At 38.3% G+C, this 22,139-nt stretch overlaps 1 long non-coding RNA gene across 1 annotated transcript in view; it reads right to left on the bottom strand.

Moving 5' to 3' along the window:
- The window catches only part of LOC144023327 (uncharacterized), a 227,107-nt gene extending 206,027 nt beyond the window's left edge, over nucleotides 1-21,080 (bottom strand). Inside the window, exon 1 of the long non-coding RNA XR_013284527.1 lies at nucleotides 20,932-21,080. This is a non-coding gene — a long non-coding RNA (uncharacterized LOC144023327). The remainder of the gene's footprint in view (nucleotides 1-20,931) is intronic.
- Nucleotides 21,081-22,139: the final 1,059 nt, after the last annotated feature.

The raw sequence follows: 22,139 nt of genomic DNA, 5'->3' as shown, positions 1-22,139 counted from the left end.
ACCCATCTCTCATGGGTTGAGGAACGACCTTCCGAGCTGCAGCTTCAGCTTTGAGACTGCGGGTTGCAGGAAGATTCCGGCTGACCAGCGATATACTAATACACATCACTGACGTCAGGAGCTCCGTGGCCGATCATGTAGAGCAGCTGTCTCTCAAACTGAAGGTCCTGAGTTTCGAATTTTGACTATTATTATTACTTTTATTACTTATTTTACTCTCTTCCAAGTGCAAATATTACTCTGAAATTGTCTATTTGGTCGCACTGTAAATAGAGTCAAATGTACTCGACAGAATATAATGTGTAAGTGCGGTGCTTGTGAACAGGGATATTGTTTTTTATTATATGGGATATGTCTCAGGAGAAGCGTCATCATCACAGCAGGTAAAGTTAACAACATGAATATCCAATTTATTAGTAATTTATTGTTCTTGTTTTTTCACCCCCAAACAATGTATGGCTTTGGACTTAGAGGCTAAATGCTATTGCTTGGAAGGTAATGACGTGTGTTTTACTGCGTGCATTAAGCGGACTCACTAGCAATAATTAGCACCATAGAGATTAGGGCTGGGTATTGCCGCCAAGCTCACGATACGATACGTATCACGATACAGGGGTCACGATACGATACGTATCGCGATACATACGTATCCCAATTCATGATCTTAAAGGCGATACGTATCCCGATATTTTACATTAATTTACTTGCATTTTATAATAACAGTCATATGTATACCTAAAGGATATGTTTATTATGCTAGATGACAACAATCTTTTTGTTAAGTAGCTCTTCTGGTTTACCACCAAGCAGCATGCCTGGTCTAAATGTGTACGCACTCCGGAGCAAGGAGCAGTTTTCACAGACACACCGGGAAAATTTTCTAATAGGCATGAGCAAAAATATCAAAGTATTAAAATTAGAGCTCTAAATTGTGCTTATTTAAAATATTTGGGGAAATAAAAACAGCATTTTTTTTCATGTAACACATTTAATTAGTTTTTTTTAAACAAAATATAGGAAAATTGGTACATTAAGACACGTATAAGTAAATAAATGTTGATTTTTTTTTCCTCTGCTTTAATTTTTCTTAGCCAAGACAGTGTCCAATTACCAGTGAGCTATTTTTGCATTAATTGAAGGCAATTAACTACAAAGATGATGCTGGTTTTTATTTTTTAGGTACAATACACGCTGCAAAGGCTAACATTAACTGCCTATTTAAAGCTAAAGAGGAATATCGATTCTGACTCCTGCATATCGATACGTGTATTGTAATGAGGCCTGCAACAATATATTGCCGTATTGATTTTTTTGTGCACACCCCTAATAGAGATAAATGTATATTTATGTATTTGCAGCCAGTCTTCACTTTGCTCCAATTCTGTCTCCAAGATATATATATATATGTATATATATATATATATATATATATATATATATATATATATATATATATATATATATATATATATATATATATATATATATATATATATATATATATATATATATATATATAGTTTAGCATTCGCATGCAAAATCTGAAATAATATATTTAAGTTGGACAAACATTAAAAACACATATTTTCTAAACTTAGTATTTCCAGCAAATCGATATGCCAACCAGTAGCTTTCAAGCACACATATGTTATTCACTCTTTATTGTGTGAAGGATGGTGGCCTTCACACACGTTATTCATTCTTTATTGTGTGAAGGCTGGAGGCCTTCACACATATGTTATTCTACACCATTCCCGTTATTGTGTGAAGGCTGGAGGCCTTTTTGTCCAGTTTCTACTTCCACATTTTTCACCCGATTCACTCCGTTCCAATTTCAAACGATTCCAAATATTCGCGCCTACAGCGCTTCCATTTTTCTTATTCCCACGATTCACGTGTTACCCGCAATTCCCGATTTCGTACCCGATTTTTCCCCATGTATTCTTAATGGGAGATTCAAAATTTCACATTTCCTTCCACATTTTTCATCCGATTCACTTCGTTCCAACTTCAATATGTTCCATCATGAGCTCTTCCAGCTTTTCAGTTCCAAAATTCACGCCTTACCCACAATTCACGATTTCGTACGCGAATATTTCCCACATTCTACATTTTTCATTTACTTCCACATTATTCATCTGATTGACTTCGTTCCAACTTCAATATATTCCAGCAATTCAAGCCATGAGCTCTTCCAGCTTTTCAGTTCCAAAATTCACGCCTTACCCACAATTCCCGATTTCGTACCCGCACATTACCCACATTCTACATTTTCCATTTACTTCCACATTATTCATCCAATTGACGTCGTTCCAGCTTCAATATATTCCAGCATTTCAAGCCATTAGCTCTTCCAGCTTTTCAGTTCCAAAATTCACGCCTTGCCCACAATTCCCGATTTCGTACCCGAATATTTCCCACATTCTACATTCTCCATTTACTTACAGATTATTCATCCGATTGACGTCGTTCCAGCTTCAATATATTCCAGCAATTCAAGCCATGAGCTCTTCCAGCTTTTCAGTTCCAAAATTCACGCCTTACCCACAATTCCGAATTTCGTACCCGAATATTTCCCACATTCTACATTTTCCATTTACTTCCACATTATTCATCCGATTGACGTCGTTCCAGCTTCAATATATTCCAGCAATTCAAGCCATGAGCTCTTCCAGCTTTTCAGTTCCAAAATTCACACCTTGCCCACAATTCCGGATTTCGTACCCGAATATTTCCCACATTCTATATTTCACATTTACTTCCACATTATTCATCCGATTGACTTCGTTCCAACTTCAATATATTCCAGCAATTCAAGCCATGAGCTCTAACAGCTTTTCAGTTCCAAAATTCATGCCTTACCCACAATTCCCGATTTCGTACCCGCACATTACCCACATTCTACATTTTCCATTTTCTTCCACATTATTCATCCGATTGACGTCGTTCCAGCTTCAATATATTCCAGCAATTCAAGCCATGAGCTCTTCCAGATTTTCAGTTCCAAAATTCACGCCTTACCCACAATTCTCAATTTCGTACCCGAATATTTCCCACATTCTATATTTCACATTTACTTCCACATTATTCACCTGATTGACTTCGTTCTAACTTCAATATATTCCAGCAATTCAAGCCATGAGCTCTTCCAGCCTTTCAGTTCCAAAATTCATGCCTTACCCACAATTCCCGATTTCGTACCCGAATATTTCCCACATTCTACATTTCACATTTACTTCGACATTTTTCATCCAATTGACGTCGTTTCAACTTCAATATATTCCACTAATAGCTAATGCTATTGCTAGCTTAGCATGCTAATGCTAAGTTAGCATGCTAATGCTAATGTTAGCTTAGCATGTGAATGCTAATGTTAGCTTAGTATGTTAATGCTAATGTTAGCTTAGCATGTTAATGCTAATGTTAGCTTAGCATGCTAATGTTGAGCTAGCATGTTAATTCTAATGTTAGCTTAGCATGCTAATGCTAATGTTAGCTTAGCATGCTAATGCTAAGCTAGCATGCTAATGCTAATGTTAGCTTAGCATGCTAATGCTAAGTTAGCATACTAATGCTAATGTTAGCTTAGCATGCTAATGTTAGCTTAGCATGCTAATACTAATGTTAAGTTAGCATGCTAATGCTAATGTTAGCATGCTAATGCTAATGCTAATGCTAAGTTAGCATGCTAAGGCTAATGCTAAGTTAGCATGCTAATGCTAATGTTAGCATGCTAATGCTAATATTAGCTTAGCATGTTAATGCTAATATTACCTGAGCATGCTAATGCTGTTAGCTTAACATGCTCATGCTAATGTTAGCATGCTAATGCTAATGTTAGCTTAGCATGTTAATGCTAATGTTAGCTTAGAATGCTAATGTTAATGTTAGCTTAGCATGCTAATGCTAAGTTAGCATATTAATGCTAATGTTAGCTTAGCATGCTAATATTAATGTTAATGTTAACTTAGCATGCTAATGCTAGCTTAGCAAGCCAATGCTCATGCTAGATTAGAACGCTAATACTATATTAGCATGCTATTGCTAATGTTAGCTTAGCATGCTAATTCTAGCTTAGTATACTAATGCAAATGTAACCTGATTTCAACAGAGTGACAATAACTCCATTGCTTAAGTTTGCCACTCCTTACACCATTGCGACTCGATTCTACCCTCCTTACTTCATTGCTTACTTAATTCTTCTCACTTTACTCCATTGCTTACCCGATTACTTGCTACTTCCTCCATTTCTTACTTGATTTCTTCCTTATTTTCTTGTTTCTTGCTGATTTATTTTTACTTTTGTGGTATTTGTCTTCCTTCAACTGCTTCTAGATGTCTGGATGAATATAAACCATTCCAACTTCAGCATGTTAAGCTCATTCCATGTCATTCAGTATCATTCAACATCATTCAACACCATTCAATATCATTCAATATCTTTCAATATCATTCATCATCATTCAACATTATTCCAAATCATTCCACAGGTATTCATTCAGCTCTCCAGCCTTCACACGCCATTTCCCCAGAAATGGCATTTCTAGTTGTGTGAAGGCTGGAGGCCTTCACACATATGTTATTCTACACCATTCCCGTTATTGTGTGAAGGCTGGAGGCCTTCACACATATGTTATTCTACACCATTCCCGTTATTGTGTGAAGGCTGGAGGCCTTCACACATATGTTATTCTACACCATTCCCGTTATTGTGTGAAGGCTGGAGGCCTTCACACATATGTTATTCTACACCATTCCCGTTATTGTGTGAAGGCTGGAGGCCTTCACACATATGTTATTCTACACCATTTTAGCAGGATTACTATCGCGGCAACACATCATCAGTAGGGTAAAACTAACCTGTCTCACGACGGTCTAATCCCAGCTCACGTTCCCTATTAGTGGGTGAACAATCCAACGCTTGGTGAATTCTGCTTCACAATGATAGGAAGAGCCGACATCGAAGGATGAAAAAGCGACGTCGCTATGAACGCTTTTACCCGATTTTTCCCCATGTATTCTTAATGGGAGATTCAACATTTCACATTTCCTTCCACATTTTTCATCCGATTCACTTCGTTCCAACTTCAATATGTTCCATCATGAGCTCTTCCAGCTTTTCAGTTCCAAAATTCACGCCTTACCCACAATTCACGATTTCGTACCCGAATATTTCCCACATTCTACATTTTTCATATACTTCCACATTATTCATCCGATTGACTTCGTTCCAACTTCAATATATTCCAGCAATTCAAGCCATGAGCTCTTCCAGCTTTTCAGTTCCAAAATTCACGCCTTGCCCACAATTCCCGATTTCGTACCCGAATATTTCCCACATTCTACATTTCACATTTACTTCGACATTTTTCATCCGATTGACGTTGTTTCAACTTCAATATATTCCACCATTTCAAGCCATGAGCTCTTCCAGCTTTTCAGTTCCAAAATTAATGCCTTGCCCACAATTCCCGATTTCGTACCCGAATATTTCCCACATTCTACATTTTCCATTTACTTACACATTATTCATCCGATTGACGTCGTTCCAGCTTCAATATATTCCAGCAATTCAAGCCATGAGCTCTTCCAGCTTTTCAGTTCCAAAATTCACACCTTGCCCACAATTCCGGATTTCGTACCCGAATATTTACCACATTATATATTTCACATTTACTTCCACATTATTCATCCGATTGACTTCGTTCCAACTATAATATATTCCAGCAATTCAAGCCATGAGCTCTTCAAGCTTTTCAGTTCCAAAATTCATGCCTTACCCACAATTCCCGATTTCGTACCCGAATATTTCCCACATTCTACATTTCACATTTACTTCGACATTTTTCATCCGATTGACGTTGTTTTAACTTCAATATATTCCACCAATTCAAGCCATGAGCTCTTCCAGCTTTTCAGTTCCAAAATTCACGCCTTACCCACAATTCCCAATTTCGTACCCAAATATTTCCCACATTCTACATTTTCCATTTACTTCCACATTATTTATCCGATTGACTTCGTTCCAACTTCAATATATTCCACCATTTCAAGCCATGAGCTCTTCCAGCTTTTCAGTTCCAAAATTCACGCCTTGCCCACAATTCCCGATTTCGTACCCGAATATTTCCCACATTCTACATTTTCCATTTACTTAAACATTATTCATCCGATTGACGTCGTTCCAGCTTCAATATATTCCAGCAATTCAAGCCATGAGCTCTTCCAGCTTTTCAGTTCCAAAATTCATGCCTTACCCACAATTCACGATTTCGTACCCGAATATTTCCCACATTCTACATTTTCCATTTACTTCCACATTATTTATCCGATTGACTTCGTTCCAACTTCAATATATTCCAGGAATTCAAGCCATGAGCTCTTCCAGCTTTTCAGTTCCAAAATTCACGCCTTACCCACAATTCCCGATTTCGTACCCGCACATTACCCACATTCTACATTTTCCATTTACTTCCACATTATTCATCCAATTGACGTCGTTCCAGCTTCAATATATTCCAGCATTTCAAGCCATTAGCTCTTCCAGCTTTTCAGTTCCAAAATTCATGCCTTACCCACAATTCCCGATTTCGTACCCGAATATTTCCCACATTCTACATTTCACATTTACTTCGACATTTTTCATCCGATTGACGTCGTTTCAACTTCAATATATTCTACCAATTCAAGCCATGAGCTCTTCCAGCTTTTCAGTTCCAAAATTCACACCTTGCCCACAAGTCCGGATTTCGTACCCGAATATTTCCCACATTCTATATTTCACATTTACTTCCACATTATTCATCCGATTGACTTCATTCCAACTTCAATATATTCCAGCAATTCAAGCCATGAGCTCTTCCAGCTTTTCAGTTCCAAAATTCCTGCCTTACTCACAATTCCCGATTTCGTACCCGAATATTTCCCACATTCTATATTTCACATTTACTTTCACATTATTCATCCGATTGACTTCGTTCCAACTTCAATATATTCCAGCAATTCAAGCAATGAGCTCTTCCAGCTAGTTCCAAAATTCATGCCTTACCCACAATTCCCGATTTCGTACCCGAATATTTCCCACATTCTATATTTCACATTTACTTCCACATTATTCATCCGATTGACTTCGTTCTAACTTCAATATATTCCAGCAATTCAAGCCATGAGCTCTTCCAGCCTTTCAGTTCCAAAATTCATGCCTTACCCACAATTCCCGATTTCGTACCCGAATATTTCCCACATTCTACATTTCACATTTACTTCGACATTTTTCATCCAATTGACGTCGTTTCAACTTCAATATATTCCACTAATAGCTAATGCTATTGCTAGCTTAGCATGCTAATGCTAAGTTAGCATGCTAATGCTAATGTTAGCTTAGCATGTGAATGCTAATGTTAGCTTAGTATGTTAATGCTAATGTTAGCTTAGCATGTTAATGCTAATGTTAGCTTAGCATGCTAATGTTGAGCTAGCATGTTAATTCTAATGTTAGCTTAGCATGCTAATGCTAATGTTAGCTTAGCATGCTAATGCTAAGCTAGCATGCTAATGCTAAGCTAGCATGCTAATGCTAATGTTAGCTTAGCATGCTAATGCTAAGTTAGCATACTAATGCTAATGTTAGCTTAGCATGCTAATGTTAGCTTAGCATGCTAATACTAATGTTAAGTTAGCATGCTAATGCTAATGTTAGCATGCTAATGCTAATTTTAGCATGCTAATGCTAATGCTAATGCTAAGTTAGCATGCTAAGGCTAATGCTAAGTTAGCATGCTAATGCTAATGTTAGCATGCTAATGCTAATATTAGCTTAGCATGTTATTGCTAATATTACCTTAGCATGCTAATGCTGTTAGCTTAACATGCTCATGCTAATGTTAGCATGCTAATGCTAATGTTAGCTTAGCATGTTAATGCTAATGTTAGCTTAGAATGCTAATGTTAATGTTAGCTTAGCATGCTAATGCTAAGTTAGCATATTAATGCTAATGTTAGCTTAGCATGCTAATATTAATGTTAATGTTAACTTAGCATGCTAATGCTAGCTTAGCAAGCCAATGCTCATGCTAGATTAGAACGCTAATACTATATTAGCATGCTATTGCTAATGTTAGCTTAGCATGCTAATTCTAGCTTAGTATACTAATGCAAATGTAACCTGATTTCAACAGAGTGACAATTACTCCATTGCTTAAGTTTGCCACTCCTTACACCATTGCGACTCGATTCTACCCTCCTTACTTCATTGCTTACTTAATTCTTCTCACTTTACTCCATTGCTTACCCGATTACTTGCTACTTCCTCCATTTCTTACTTGATTTCTTCCTTATTTTCTTGTTTCTTGCTGATTTATTTTTACTTTTGTGGTATTTGTCTTCCTTCAACTGCTTCTAGATGTCTGGATGAATATAAACCATTCCAACTTCAGCATGTTAAGCTCATTCCATGTCATTCAGTATCATTCAACATCATTCAACACCATTCAATATCATTCAATATCTTTCAATATCATTCATCATCATTCAACATTATTCCAAATCATTCCACAGGTATTCATTCAGCTCTCCAGCCTTCACACGCCATTTCCCCAGAAATGGCATTTCTAGTTGTGTGAAGGCTGGAGGCCTTCACACATATGTTATTCTACACCATTCCCGTTATTGTGTGAAGGCTGGAGGCCTTCACACATATGTTATTCTACACCATTCCCGTTATTGTGTGAAGGCTGGAGGCCTTCACACATATGTTATTCTACACCATTTTAGCAGGATTACTATCGCGGCAACACATCATCAGTAGGGTAAAACTAACCTGTCTCACGACGGTCTAATCCCAGCTCACGTTCCCTATTAGTGGGTGAACAATCCAACGCTTGGTGAATTCTGCTTCACAATGATAGGAAGAGCCGACATCGAAGGATGAAAAAGCGACGTCGCTATGAACGCTTTTACCCGATTTTTCCCCATGTATTCTTAATGGGAGATTCAACATTTCACATTTCCTTCCACATTTTTCATCCGATTCACTTCGTTCCAACTTCAATATGTTCCATCATGAGCTCTTCCAGCTTTTCAGTTCCAAAATTCACGCCTTACCCACAATTCACGATTTCGTACCCGAATATTTCCCACATTCTACATTTTTCATATACTTCCACATTATTCATCCGATTGACTTCGTTCCAACTTCAATATATTCCAGCAATTCAAGCCATGAGCTCTTCCAGCTTTTCAGTTCCAAAATTCACGCCTTGCCCACAATTCCCGATTTCGTACCCGAATATTTCCCACATTCTACATTTCACATTTACTTCGACATTTTTCATCCGATTGACGTTGTTTCAACTTCAATATATTCCACCATTTCAAGCCATGAGCTCTTCCAGCTTTTCAGTTCCAAAATTAATGCCTTGCCCACAATTCCCGATTTCGTACCCGAATATTTCCCACATTCTACATTTTCCATTTACTTCCACATTATTCATCCGATTGACGTCGTTCCAGCTTCAATATATTCCAGCAATTCAAGCCATGAGCTCTTCCAGCTTTTCAGTTCCAAAATTCACACCTTGCCCACAATTCCGGATTTCGTACCCGAATATTTCCCACATTCTATATTTCACATTTACTTCCACATTATTCATCCGATTGACTTCGTTCCAACTTCAATATATTCCAGCAATTCAAGCCATGAGCTCTAACAGCTTTTCAGTTCCAAAATTCATGCCTTACCCACAATTCCCGATTTCGTACCCGCACATTACCCACATTCTACATTTTCCATTTTCTTCCACATTATTCATCCGATTGACGTCGTTCCAGCTTCAATATATTCCAGCAATTCAAGCCATGAGCTCTTCCAGATTTTCAGTTCCAAAATTCACGCCTTACCCACAATTCTCAATTTCGTACCCGAATATTTCCCACATTCTATATTTCACATTTACTTCCACATTATTCACCTGATTGACTTCGTTCTAACTTCAATATATTCCAGCAATTCAAGCCATGAGCTCTTCCAGCCTTTCAGTTCCAAAATTCATGCCTTACCCACAATTCCCGATTTCGTACCCGAATATTTCCCACATTCTACATTTCACATTTACTTCGACATTTTTCATCCAATTGACGTCGTTTCAACTTCAATATATTCCACTAATAGCTAATGCTATTGCTAGCTTAGCATGCTAATGCTAAGTTAGCATGCTAATGCTAATGTTAGCTTAGCATGTGAATGCTAATGTTAGCTTAGTATGTTAATGCTAATGTTAGCTTAGCATGTTAATGCTAATGTTAGCTTAGCATGCTAATGTTGAGCTAGCATGTTAATTCTAATGTTAGCTTAGCATGCTAATGCTAATGTTAGCTTAGCATGCTAATGCTAAGCTAGCATGCTAATGCTAATGTTAGCTTAGCATGCTAATGCTAAGTTAGCATACTAATGCTAATGTTAGCTTAGCATGCTAATGTTAGCTTAGCATGCTAATACTAATGTTAAGTTAGCATGCTAATGCTAATGTTAGCATGCTAATGCTAATGCTAATGCTAAGTTAGCATGCTAAGGCTAATGCTAAGTTAGCATGCTAATGCTAATGTTAGCATGCTAATGCTAATATTAGCTTAGCATGTTAATGCTAATATTACCTGAGCATGCTAATGCTGTTAGCTTAACATGCTCATGCTAATGTTAGCATGCTAATGCTAATGTTAGCTTAGCATGTTAATGCTAATGTTAGCTTAGAATGCTAATGTTAATGTTAGCTTAGCATGCTAATGCTAAGTTAGCATATTAATGCTAATGTTAGCTTAGCATGCTAATATTAATGTTAATGTTAACTTAGCATGCTAATGCTAGCTTAGCAAGCCAATGCTCATGCTAGATTAGAACGCTAATACTATATTAGCATGCTATTGCTAATGTTAGCTTAGCATGCTAATTCTAGCTTAGTATACTAATGCAAATGTAACCTGATTTCAACAGAGTGACAATAACTCCATTGCTTAAGTTTGCCACTCCTTACACCATTGCGACTCGATTCTACCCTCCTTACTTCATTGCTTACTTAATTCTTCTCACTTTACTCCATTGCTTACCCGATTACTTGCTACTTCCTCCATTTCTTACTTGATTTCTTCCTTATTTTCTTGTTTCTTGCTGATTTATTTTTACTTTTGTGGTATTTGTCTTCCTTCAACTGCTTCTAGATGTCTGGATGAATATAAACCATTCCAACTTCAGCATGTTAAGCTCATTCCATGTCATTCAGTATCATTCAACATCATTCAACACCATTCAATATCATTCAATATCTTTCAATATCATTCATCATCATTCAACATTATTCCAAATCATTCCACAGGTATTCATTCAGCTCTCCAGCCTTCACACGCCATTTCCCCAGAAATGGCATTTCTAGTTGTGTGAAGGCTGGAGGCCTTCACACATATGTTATTCTACACCATTCCCGTTATTGTGTGAAGGCTGGAGGCCTTCACACATATGTTATTCTACACCATTCCCGTTATTGTGTGAAGGCTGGAGGCCTTCACACATATGTTATTCTACACCATTCCCGTTATTGTGTGAAGGCTGGAGGCCTTCACACATATGTTATTCTACACCATTCCCGTTATTGTGTGAAGGCTGGAGGCCTTCACACATATGTTATTCTACACCATTTTAGCAGGATTACTATCGCGGCAACACATCATCAGTAGGGTAAAACTAACCTGTCTCACGACGGTCTAATCCCAGCTCACGTTCCCTATTAGTGGGTGAACAATCCAACGCTTGGTGAATTCTGCTTCACAATGATAGGAAGAGCCGACATCGAAGGATGAAAAAGCGACGTCGCTATGAACGCTTTTACCCGATTTTTCCCCATGTATTCTTAATGGGAGATTCAACATTTCACATTTCCTTCCACATTTTTCATCCGATTCACTTCGTTCCAACTTCAATATGTTCCATCATGAGCTCTTCCAGCTTTTCAGTTCCAAAATTCACGCCTTACCCACAATTCACGATTTCGTACCCGAATATTTCCCACATTCTACATTTTTCATATACTTCCACATTATTCATCCGATTGACTTCGTTCCAACTTCAATATATTCCAGCAATTCAAGCCATGAGCTCTTCCAGCTTTTCAGTTCCAAAATTAATGCCTTGCCCACAATTCCCGATTTCGTACCCGAATATTTCCCACATTCTACATTTTCCATTTACTTCCACATTATTCATCCGATTGACGTCGTTCCAGCTTCAATATATTCCAGCAATTCAAGCCATGAGCTCTTCCAGCTTTTCAGTTCCAAAATTCACACCTTGCCCACAATTCCGGATTTCGTACCCGAATATTTACCACATTATATATTTCACATTTACTTCCACATTATTCATCCGATTGACTTCGTTCCAACTATAATATATTCCAGCAATTCAAGCCATGAGCTCTTCAAGCTTTTCAGTTCCAAAATTCATGCCTTACCCACAATTCCCGATTTCGTACCCGAATATTTCCCACATTCTACATTTCACATTTATTTCGACATTTTTCATCCGATTGACGTTGTTTTAACTTCAATATATTCCACCAATTCAAGCCATGAGCTCTTCCAGCTTTTCAGTTCCAAAATTCACGCCTTACCCACAATTCCCAATTTCGTACCCAAATATTTCCCACATTCTACATTTTCCATTTACTTCCACATTATTTATCCGATTGACTTCGTTCCAACTTCAATATATTCCACCATTTCAAGCCATGAGCTCTTCCAGCTTTTCAGTTCCAAAATTCACGCCTTGCCCACAATTCCAGATTTCGTACCCGAATATTTCCCACATTCTACATTTTCCATTTACTTAAACATTATTCATCCGATTGACGTCGTTCCAGCTTCAATATATTCCAGCAATTCAAGCCATGAGCTCTTCCAGCTTTTCAGTTCCAAAATTCATGCCTTACCCACAATTCACGATTTCGTACCCGAATATTTCCCACATTCTACATTTTCCATTTACTTCCACATTATTTATCCGATTGACTTCGTTCCAACTTCAATATATTCCAGGAATTCAAGCCATGAGCTCTTCCAGCTTTTCAGTTCCAAAATTCACGCCTTACCCACAATTCCCGATTTCGTACCCGCACATTACCCACATTCTACATTTTCCATTTACTTCCACATTATTCATCCAATTGACGTCGTTCCAGCTTCAATATATTCCAGCATTTCAAGCCATTAGCTCTTCCAGCTTTTCAGTTCCAAAATTCATGCCTTACCCACAATTCCCGATTTCGTACCCGAATATTTCCCACATTCTACATTTCACATTTACTTCGACATTTTTCATCCGATTGACGTCGTTTCAACTTCAATATATTCTACCAATTCAAGCCATGAGCTCTTCCAGCTTTTCAGTTCCAAAATTCACACCTTGCCCACAAGTCCGGATTTCGTACCCGAATATTTCCCACATTCTATATTTCACATTTACTTCCACATTATTCATCCGATTGACTTCATTCCAACTTCAATATATTCCAGCAATTCAAGCCATGAGCTCTTCCAGCTTTTCAGTTCCAAAATTCCTGCCTTACTCACAATTCCCGATTTCGTACCCGAATATTTCCCACATTCTATATTTCACATTTACTTTCACATTATTCATCCGATTGACTTCGTTCCAACTTCAATATATTCCAGCAATTCAAGCAATGAGCTCTTCCAGCTTTTCAGTTCCAAAATTCATGCCTTACCCACAATTCCCGATTTCGTACCCGAATATTTCCCACATTCTATATTTCACATTTACTTCCACATTATTCATCCGATTGACTTCGTTCTAACTTCAATATATTCCAGCAATTCAAGCCATGAACTCTTCCAGCCTTTCAGTTCCAAAATTCATGCCTTACCCACAATTCCCGATTTCGTACCCGAATATTTCCCACATTCTACATTTCACATTTACTTCGACATTTTTCATCCAATTGACGTCGTTTCAACTTCAATATATTCCACTAATAGCTAATGCCATTGCTAGCTTAGCATGCTAATGCTAAGTTAGCATGCTAATGCTAATGTTAGCTTAGCATGTGAATGCTAATGTTAGCTTAGTATGTTAATGCTAATGTTAGCTTAGCATGTTAATGCTAATGTTAGCTTAGCATGCTAATGTTGAGCTAGCATGTTAATTCTAATGTTAGCTTAGCATGCTAATGCTAATGTTAGCTTAGCATGCTAATGCTAAGCTAGCATGCTAATGCTAATGTTAGCTTAGCATGCTAATGCTAAGTTAGCATACTAATGCTAATGTTAGCTTAGCATGCTAATGTTAGCTTAGCATGCTAATACTAATGTTAAGTTAGCATGCTAATGCTAATGTTAGCATGCTAATGCTAATTTTAGCATGCTAATGCTAATGCTAATGCTAAGTTAGCATGCTAAGGCTAATGCTAAGTTAGCATGCTAATGCTAATGTTAGCATGCTAATGCTAATATTAGCTTAGCATGTTAATGCTAATATTACCTTAGCATGCTAATGCTGTTAGCTTAACATGCTCATGCTAATGTTAGCATGCTAATGCTAATGTTAGCTTAGCATGTTAATGCTAATGTTAGCTTAGAATGCTAATGTTAATGTTAGCTTAGCATGCTAATGCTAAGTTAGCATATTAATGCTAATGTTAGCTTAGCATGCTAATATTAATGTTAATGTTAACTTAGCATGCTAATGCTAGCTTAGCAAGCCAATGCTCATGCTAGATTAGAACGCTAATACTATATTAGCATGCTATTGCTAATGTTAGCTTAGCATGCTAATTCTAGCTTAGTATACTAATGCAAATGTAACCTGATTTCAACAGAGTGACAATTACTCCATTGCTTAAGTTTGCCACTCCTTACACCATTGCGACTCGATTCTACCCTCCTTACTTCATTGCTTACTTAATTCTTCTCACTTTACTCCATTGCTTACCCGATTACTTGCTACTTCCTCCATTTCTTACTTGATTTCTTCCTTATTTTCTTGTTTCTTGCTGATTTATTTTTACTTTTGTGGTATTTGTCTTCCTTCAACTGCTTCTAGATGTCTGGATGAATATAAACCATTCCAACTTCAGCATGTTAAGCTCATTCCATGTCATTCAGTATCATTCAACATCATTCAACACCATTCAATATCATTCAATATCTTTCAATATTATTCATCATCATTCAACATTATTCCAAATCATTCCACAGGTATTCATTCAGCTCTCCAGCCTTCACACGCCATTTCCCCAGAAATGGCATTTCTAGTTGTGTGAAGGCTGGAGGCCTTCACACATATGTTATTCTACACCATTCCCGTTATTGTGTGAAGGCTGGAGGCCTTCACACATATGTTATTCTACACCATTCCCGTTATTGTGTGAAGGCTGGAATATTTCCCACATTCTACATTTCACATTTACTTCGACATTTTTCATCCGATTGACGTCGTTTCAACTTCAATATATTCTACCAATTCAAGCCATGAGCTCTTCCAGCTTTTCAGTTCCAAAATTCACACCTTGCCCACAAGTCCGGATTTCGTACCCGAATATTTCCCACATTCTATATTTCACATTTACTTCCACATTATTCATCCGATTGACTTCATTCCAACTTCAATATATTCCAGCAATTCAAGCCATGAGCTCTTCCAGCTTTTCAGTTCCAAAATTCCTGCCTTACCCACAATTCCCGATTTCGTACCCGAATATTTCCCACATTCTATATTTCACATTTACTTTCACATTATTCATCCGATTGACTTCGTTCCAACTTCAATATATTCCAGCAATTCAAGCAATGAGCTCTTCCAGCTTTTCAGTTCCAAAATTCATGCCTTACCCACAATTCCCGATTTCGTACCCGAATATTTCCCACATTCTACATTTCACATTTTCTTCGACATTTTTCATCTGATTGACGTCGTTTCAACTTCAATATATTCCAGCATTTCAAGCCATGAGCTCTTCCAGCATTTCAGTTCCAAAATTCACGCCTTACCCACAATTCCCAATTTCGTACCCAAATATTTCCCACATTCTACATTTTCCATTTACTTCCACATTATTTATCTGATTGACTTCGTTCCAACTTCAATATATTCCACCATTTCACGTCATGAGCTCTTCCATCTTACCACCGCATGGCGGCCATTTTCCAAATTACCATGAATGGCGGCTATTTTGGATAAATGATTAGATATGCCCAGGATTCTCGCCAACCTGGACCCACAGGCCGGCGGCCATCTTGGCCAATTGATTCGGGAAGCCTAGGATTTCCCCCACGTCGTCCACCGGTGGCGGCGGCCATCTTGGCCAATTGATTAGGGACACCTAGGATTTCCGCCATTTCGACCTAATTTCAATAGGAAGTGACCTAAAATCAACAGGAAGTGACCTGATTTTAACAGGGAGTGACCCGATTCAACAGGAAGTGACCTCATATCAACAGGAAGTGACCTCATATCAACAGGAAGTGACCTAAAATCAACAGGAAGTGACCTGATTTTAACAGGAAGTGACCTCATATCAACAGGAAGTGACCTCATATCAACAGGAAGTTACCTAAAATCAATAGGAAGTGACCTAAAATCAACAGGAAGTGACCTCATATCAACAGGAAGTGACCTAAAATCAACACGAAGTGACCCGATTTCAACAGGAAGTGGCCTGAAATCAACAGGAAGTGACCTGATTTTAACAGGAAGTGACCCGATTTCAACAGGAAGTGGCCTGAAATCAACAGGAAGTGACCTGATTTTAACAGGAAGTGACCTGATTTTAATAGGAAGTGACCTGATTTTAATAGGAAGTGACCTGATTTTAATAGGAAGTGACCTCATATCAACAGGAAGTGACCTAAAATCAACAGGAAATGACCCATTTTAACAGGAAGTGACCCGATTTAAACAGGAAGTGGCCTGAAATCAACAGGAAGTGAGCATACTAGTGCTAAGTTAGCATGCTAATGCTAGCTAATGCTAACGCTAGCTGAACATGTTAATGCTATTGCTAGCTTAGCATGCAAATGCTAATGTTAGCTTAGCATGCTAATGCTAAGTTAGCATGCTAATGTTAATGTTAGCTTCGCATGCTAATGCTAATTCTAAGTTAGCATGCTAATGCTATCATGCTAATGTTAGCATGCTAATGTTAATGCTAAGTTAGCATGCTAATGCTAATGTTAGCTTAGCATGCTAATGCTAGCTTAGCATGCTAATGCTAATGCTAGCTTAGCATGCTAATGCTAATGTTAGCATGCTAACGCTAATGCTAATGTTAGCATGCTAACGCTAATGCTAAGTTAGCATGCTAATGCAAATGTTAGCTTAGCATGCTAATGCTAATGCTAGCTTAGCATGCTAATGCTAATGCTAGCTTAGCATGCTAATGCTAATGCTAGCTTAGCATGCTAATGCTAAGCTAGCATGCTAATGCTAATGTTAGCTTAACATGCCAATGCTAATGTTAGCATGTTAATGCTAATGTTAGCTTAGCATGCTAATGCTAAGTTAGCATGCTAATGCTAATGTTAGCTTAGCATGCTAATGCTAAGTTAGCATACTAATGCTAATGTTAGCATGCTAATGCTAATGCTAAGTTAGCATGCTAATGCTAATGTTAGCTTAGCATGCTAATGGTAATGCTAAGTTAGCATGCTAATGCTAATGTTAGCATGCTAACGCTAATGCTAAGTGAGCATGCTAATGCTATCATGCTAATGTTAGCATGCTAATGTTAATGCTAAGTTAGCATGCTAATGCTAATGTTAGCTTAGCATGCTAATGCTAGCTTAGCATGCTAATGCTAATGTTAGCTTAGCATGCTAATGCTAATGCTAGCTTAGCATGCTAATGCTAAGCTAGCATGCTAATGCTAATGCTTAGTTAACATGCCAATGCTAATGTTAGCTTAGCATGCTAATGTTAATGTTAGCATGCTAATGCTAATGTTAGCTTAGCATGCTAATGTTAGCTTAGAATGCTAATGCTAAGTTAGCATGCTAATGCTAATGTAAGCTTAGCATGCTAATTTTAGGTTAGCATATTAATGCTAATGTTAGCTTAGCATGCTAATGCTAGCTTAGTATAGTAATGCAAATGTGACCTGATTTCAACAGAGTGACTATTACTCCATTGCTTAAATTTGCCACTCCTTACACCATTGCGACTCGATTCTACCCTCCTTACTTTATTGCTTACTTAATTCTTCTCACTTTACTCCATTGCTTACCCGATTACTTGCTACTTCCTCCATTTCTTACTTGATTTCTTCCTTGTTTTCTTGTTTCTTGCTGATTTACTTTTACTTTTGTGGTATTTATCTTCCTTCAACTGCTTCTAGATTTCTGGATGAATTTAAACCATTCCAACTTCAGCATGTTAAGCTCATTGCATGTCATTCAGTATCATTCAACATCATTCAACACCATTCAATGTCATTCAATATCTTTCAATATCATTCATCATCATTCAATATTATTCCAAATCATTCCACAGGTATTCATTCAGCTCTCCAGCCTTCACACGCCATTTCCCCAGAAATGGCATTTCTAGTTCTTATTATTGTGTGAAGGCTGGAGAATATTTCCCACATTCTACATTTTTCATTTACTTCCACATTATTCATCCGATTGACTTCGTTCCAACTTCAATATATTCCAGCAATTCAAACCATGAGCTCTTCCAGCTTTTCAGTTCCAAAATTCACGCCTTGCCCACAATTCCCGATTTCGTACCCGAATATTTCCCACATTCTACATTTCACATTTACTTCGACATTTTTCATCCGATTGACGTCGTTTCAACTTCAATATATTCCACCAATTCAAGCCATGAGCTCTTCCAGCTTTTCAGTTCCAAAATTCACGCCTTACCCACAATTCCCAATTTCGTACCCAAATATTTCCCACATTCTACATTTTCCATTTACTTCCACATTATTTATCTGATTGACTTCGTTCCAACTTCAATATATTCCACCATTTCACGTCATGAGCTCTTCCATCTTACCACCGAACTTACCACGCATGGCGGCCATTTTCCAAATTACCATGAATGGCGGCCATTTTGGATAAATGATTAGATATGCCCAGGATTCTCGCCAACCTGGACCCACAGGCCGGCGGCCATCTTGGCCAATGGATTAGGGACGCCTAGGATTTCCGCCACGTTGTCCACCGGTGGCGGCGGCCATCTTGGCCAATTGATTAGGGACACCTAGGATTTCTGCCATTTCGACCTAATTTCAATAGGAAGTGACCTAAAATCAACTGGAAGTGACCTGATTTTAACAGGAAGTGACCCGATTTCAACAGGAAGTGACCTCATATCAACAGGAAGTGACCTAAAATCAACAGGAAGTGACCCGATTTCAACAGGAAGTGACCCGATTTCAACAGGAAGTGGCCTGAAATCAACAGGAAGTGACCTCATATCAACAGGAAGTGACCTAAAATCAACAGGAAATGACCCATTTTAACAGGAAGTGACCCGATTTGAACAGGAAGTGGCCTGAAATCAACAGGAAGTGACCTGATTTTAACAGGAAGTGACTCGATTTCAACAGGAAGTGACCTGATTTTAACAGGAAGTGACCTGATTTTAACAGGAAGTGACCTCATATCAACAGGAAGTGACCTCATATCAACAGGAAGTGACCTAAAATCAACAGGAAATGACCCATTTTAACAGGAAGTGACCCGATTTGAACAGGAAGTGGCCTGAAATCAACAGGAAGTGAGCATACTAGTGCTAAGTTAGCATGCTAATGCTAGCTAATGCTAACGCTAGCTGAACATGCTAATGCTATTGCTAGCTTAGCATGCAAATGCTAATGTTAGCTTAGCATGCTAATGCTAATTCTAAGTTAGCATGCTAATGCTAATGTTAGCATGCTAATGTTAATGCTAAGTTAGCATGCTAATGCTAATGTTAGCTTAGCATGCTAATGCTAGCTTAGCATGCTAATGCTAATGCTAATGCCAGCTTAGCATGCTAATGCTAATATTAGCTTAGCATGCTAAAGCTAGCTTAGCATGCTAATGCTAGCTTAGCATGCTAATGCTAATGCTAGCTTAGCATGCTAATGTTAGCTTAGCATGCTAATGCTAACGCTAATGCTAAGTTAGCATGCTAATTCAAATGTTAGCTTAGCATGCTAATGCTAATGCTAGCTTAGCATGCTAATGCTAATGTTAGCTTAACATGCCAATGCTAATGCTAGCATGCTAATGCTAATGTTATCTCAGCATGTTAATACTAATGTTAGCATGCTAATGCTAATGTTAGCTTAGCATGTGAATGTTAATGTTAACTTAGCATGCTAATGCTAATGTTAGCTGAGCATGCTAATGCTAATGTTAGCTGAGCATGTTAATGCTAATGTTAGCTTAGCATGCTAATGCTAAGCTACTATGCTAATGCTGATGTTAGCTTAGCATGCTAATGCTAATGTTAGCTTAGCATGCTAATGCTAAGTTAGCATGCTAATGCTAATGTTAGCTTAGCATGCTAATGCTAAGTTAGCATTAACTCTTGGTGCTCAGTGCGAACGCAACGGCTAACCGAGTGCGTTCTTTCAAAGCAAGGCACGGGTGGTAGTGGTGAGACACAGTCCAAATGGCTCCTCCACCTATATTCTGCCCCTTAAACATTGTATTTTAGCTCCAGTGGATTTCTATTGGGTAGTTTTGACGTGGACGTTTCTACTGCGTGGTGACTAGAATTCCCTGAGTAGAGGCTTTCCAAATAAGGAGCGGTCGTTCATCGAGCGTTTAAAAAAAAATAGTGCCGTTAAAGGCACTTTAAGTTAACGAGATAATAACGTGACAATTTTGACGCCCATAATCTGAACATAAAAGTTATTTTAAACAGTCACTTACGTCTCACAGGCAAACAAACATGATATAGCCAAACGCCAACATGCATTCTCGGTACTCAGGAGACTGCTCCTTAAAACAGATGATTCTCCTTCTTCAGACTCCTAGTGAGGTGAATTATAATGCTTTGTCGTAAGTAGCGCCAGCCACTGTTCAGGAGGGGCATAACAATTAGTAGGCGTCTCCTTGAAAAAAATGCTGGCAGGCTGCATCGGCCAGGCGTGCGACGTCACTGCGCCGGTGCCGTGATATGTCAATCATTTGGCGTCTGCTGGGTCCAATCCCATTTCAGCAGGGGCACGTGCCACTCCGGCCCTCCCTCTGGCTCCCAGAGGGAGGGCCGGGGTTTATAAGCAATGGCGGAGCGCCATTGCTTATAAAGTCATATTAAAAAGCCTGGCATTAAAAGGAATCATTATCACAGAGAGACATTTAAATAGACTATTGAGAGCCAGGTTGCTTTTCCAGCCGAGGTACGACATAGACGCCGGGATCGATTTCGTTGGCGATCAACTACAAGGATTTGTATTTCTATCAGAAAAGAAGACGTCAGAATCCTCCTCTCTCTGCTGGACCACTTCACTGGGGATTTTGTTGACAAAGCCTGTTGTGTTGTGTTGTGTGTTCTAATCTAGCATGAGCATTGGCTTGCTAAGCTAGCATTAGCATGCTAAGTTAATTCTTTGACTGCCAGCCATTTTCGGAAAAGGCAACCCCATACTGCCAGCTGATTTACAGAATTTTACCGATCTTTCAAGCTCCACAGAAAATGTCGTGTTAGGACTATGGAAACGCGGATACTACCAAATGAAAGATTGAGTCTCATCTTTGATATCATCTTATGAACATGTTAATGCTAATGTTAGCTTAGTATGCTAATGCTGAGCTAGCATGCTAATGCTAATGTTAGCTTAGCATTCTCATGCTAATGTTAGCTTAGCATGCTAATGCTAAGCTAGCATGCTAATGCTAATGTTAACTTAGCATGCTCATGCTCAGTTGTCATGCCAATGCTAATGTTAGCTTAGCATGCTAATGCTCAGTTAGCATGCCAATGCTAATGTTAGCTTAGCATGCTAATGCTCAGTTAGCATGTTAATACTAATGTTAGCTTAGCATGCTAATGCTAAGTTAGCATGCTAATGTTAGCTTAGCATGCTAATGCGAATGCTAAGTTAGCATTCTAATGCTAATGTTAGCATGCTAATGCC

The sequence above is a fragment of the Festucalex cinctus genome, chromosome 8 (assembly GCF_051991245.1).
Source record: "Festucalex cinctus isolate MCC-2025b chromosome 8, RoL_Fcin_1.0, whole genome shotgun sequence".
Taxonomy (NCBI): Eukaryota; Metazoa; Chordata; class Actinopteri; order Syngnathiformes; family Syngnathidae; genus Festucalex; species Festucalex cinctus.
The sequence above is the reverse complement of the archived record's forward strand: the minus strand, read 5'-3'. Positions and strand labels throughout refer to the sequence as shown.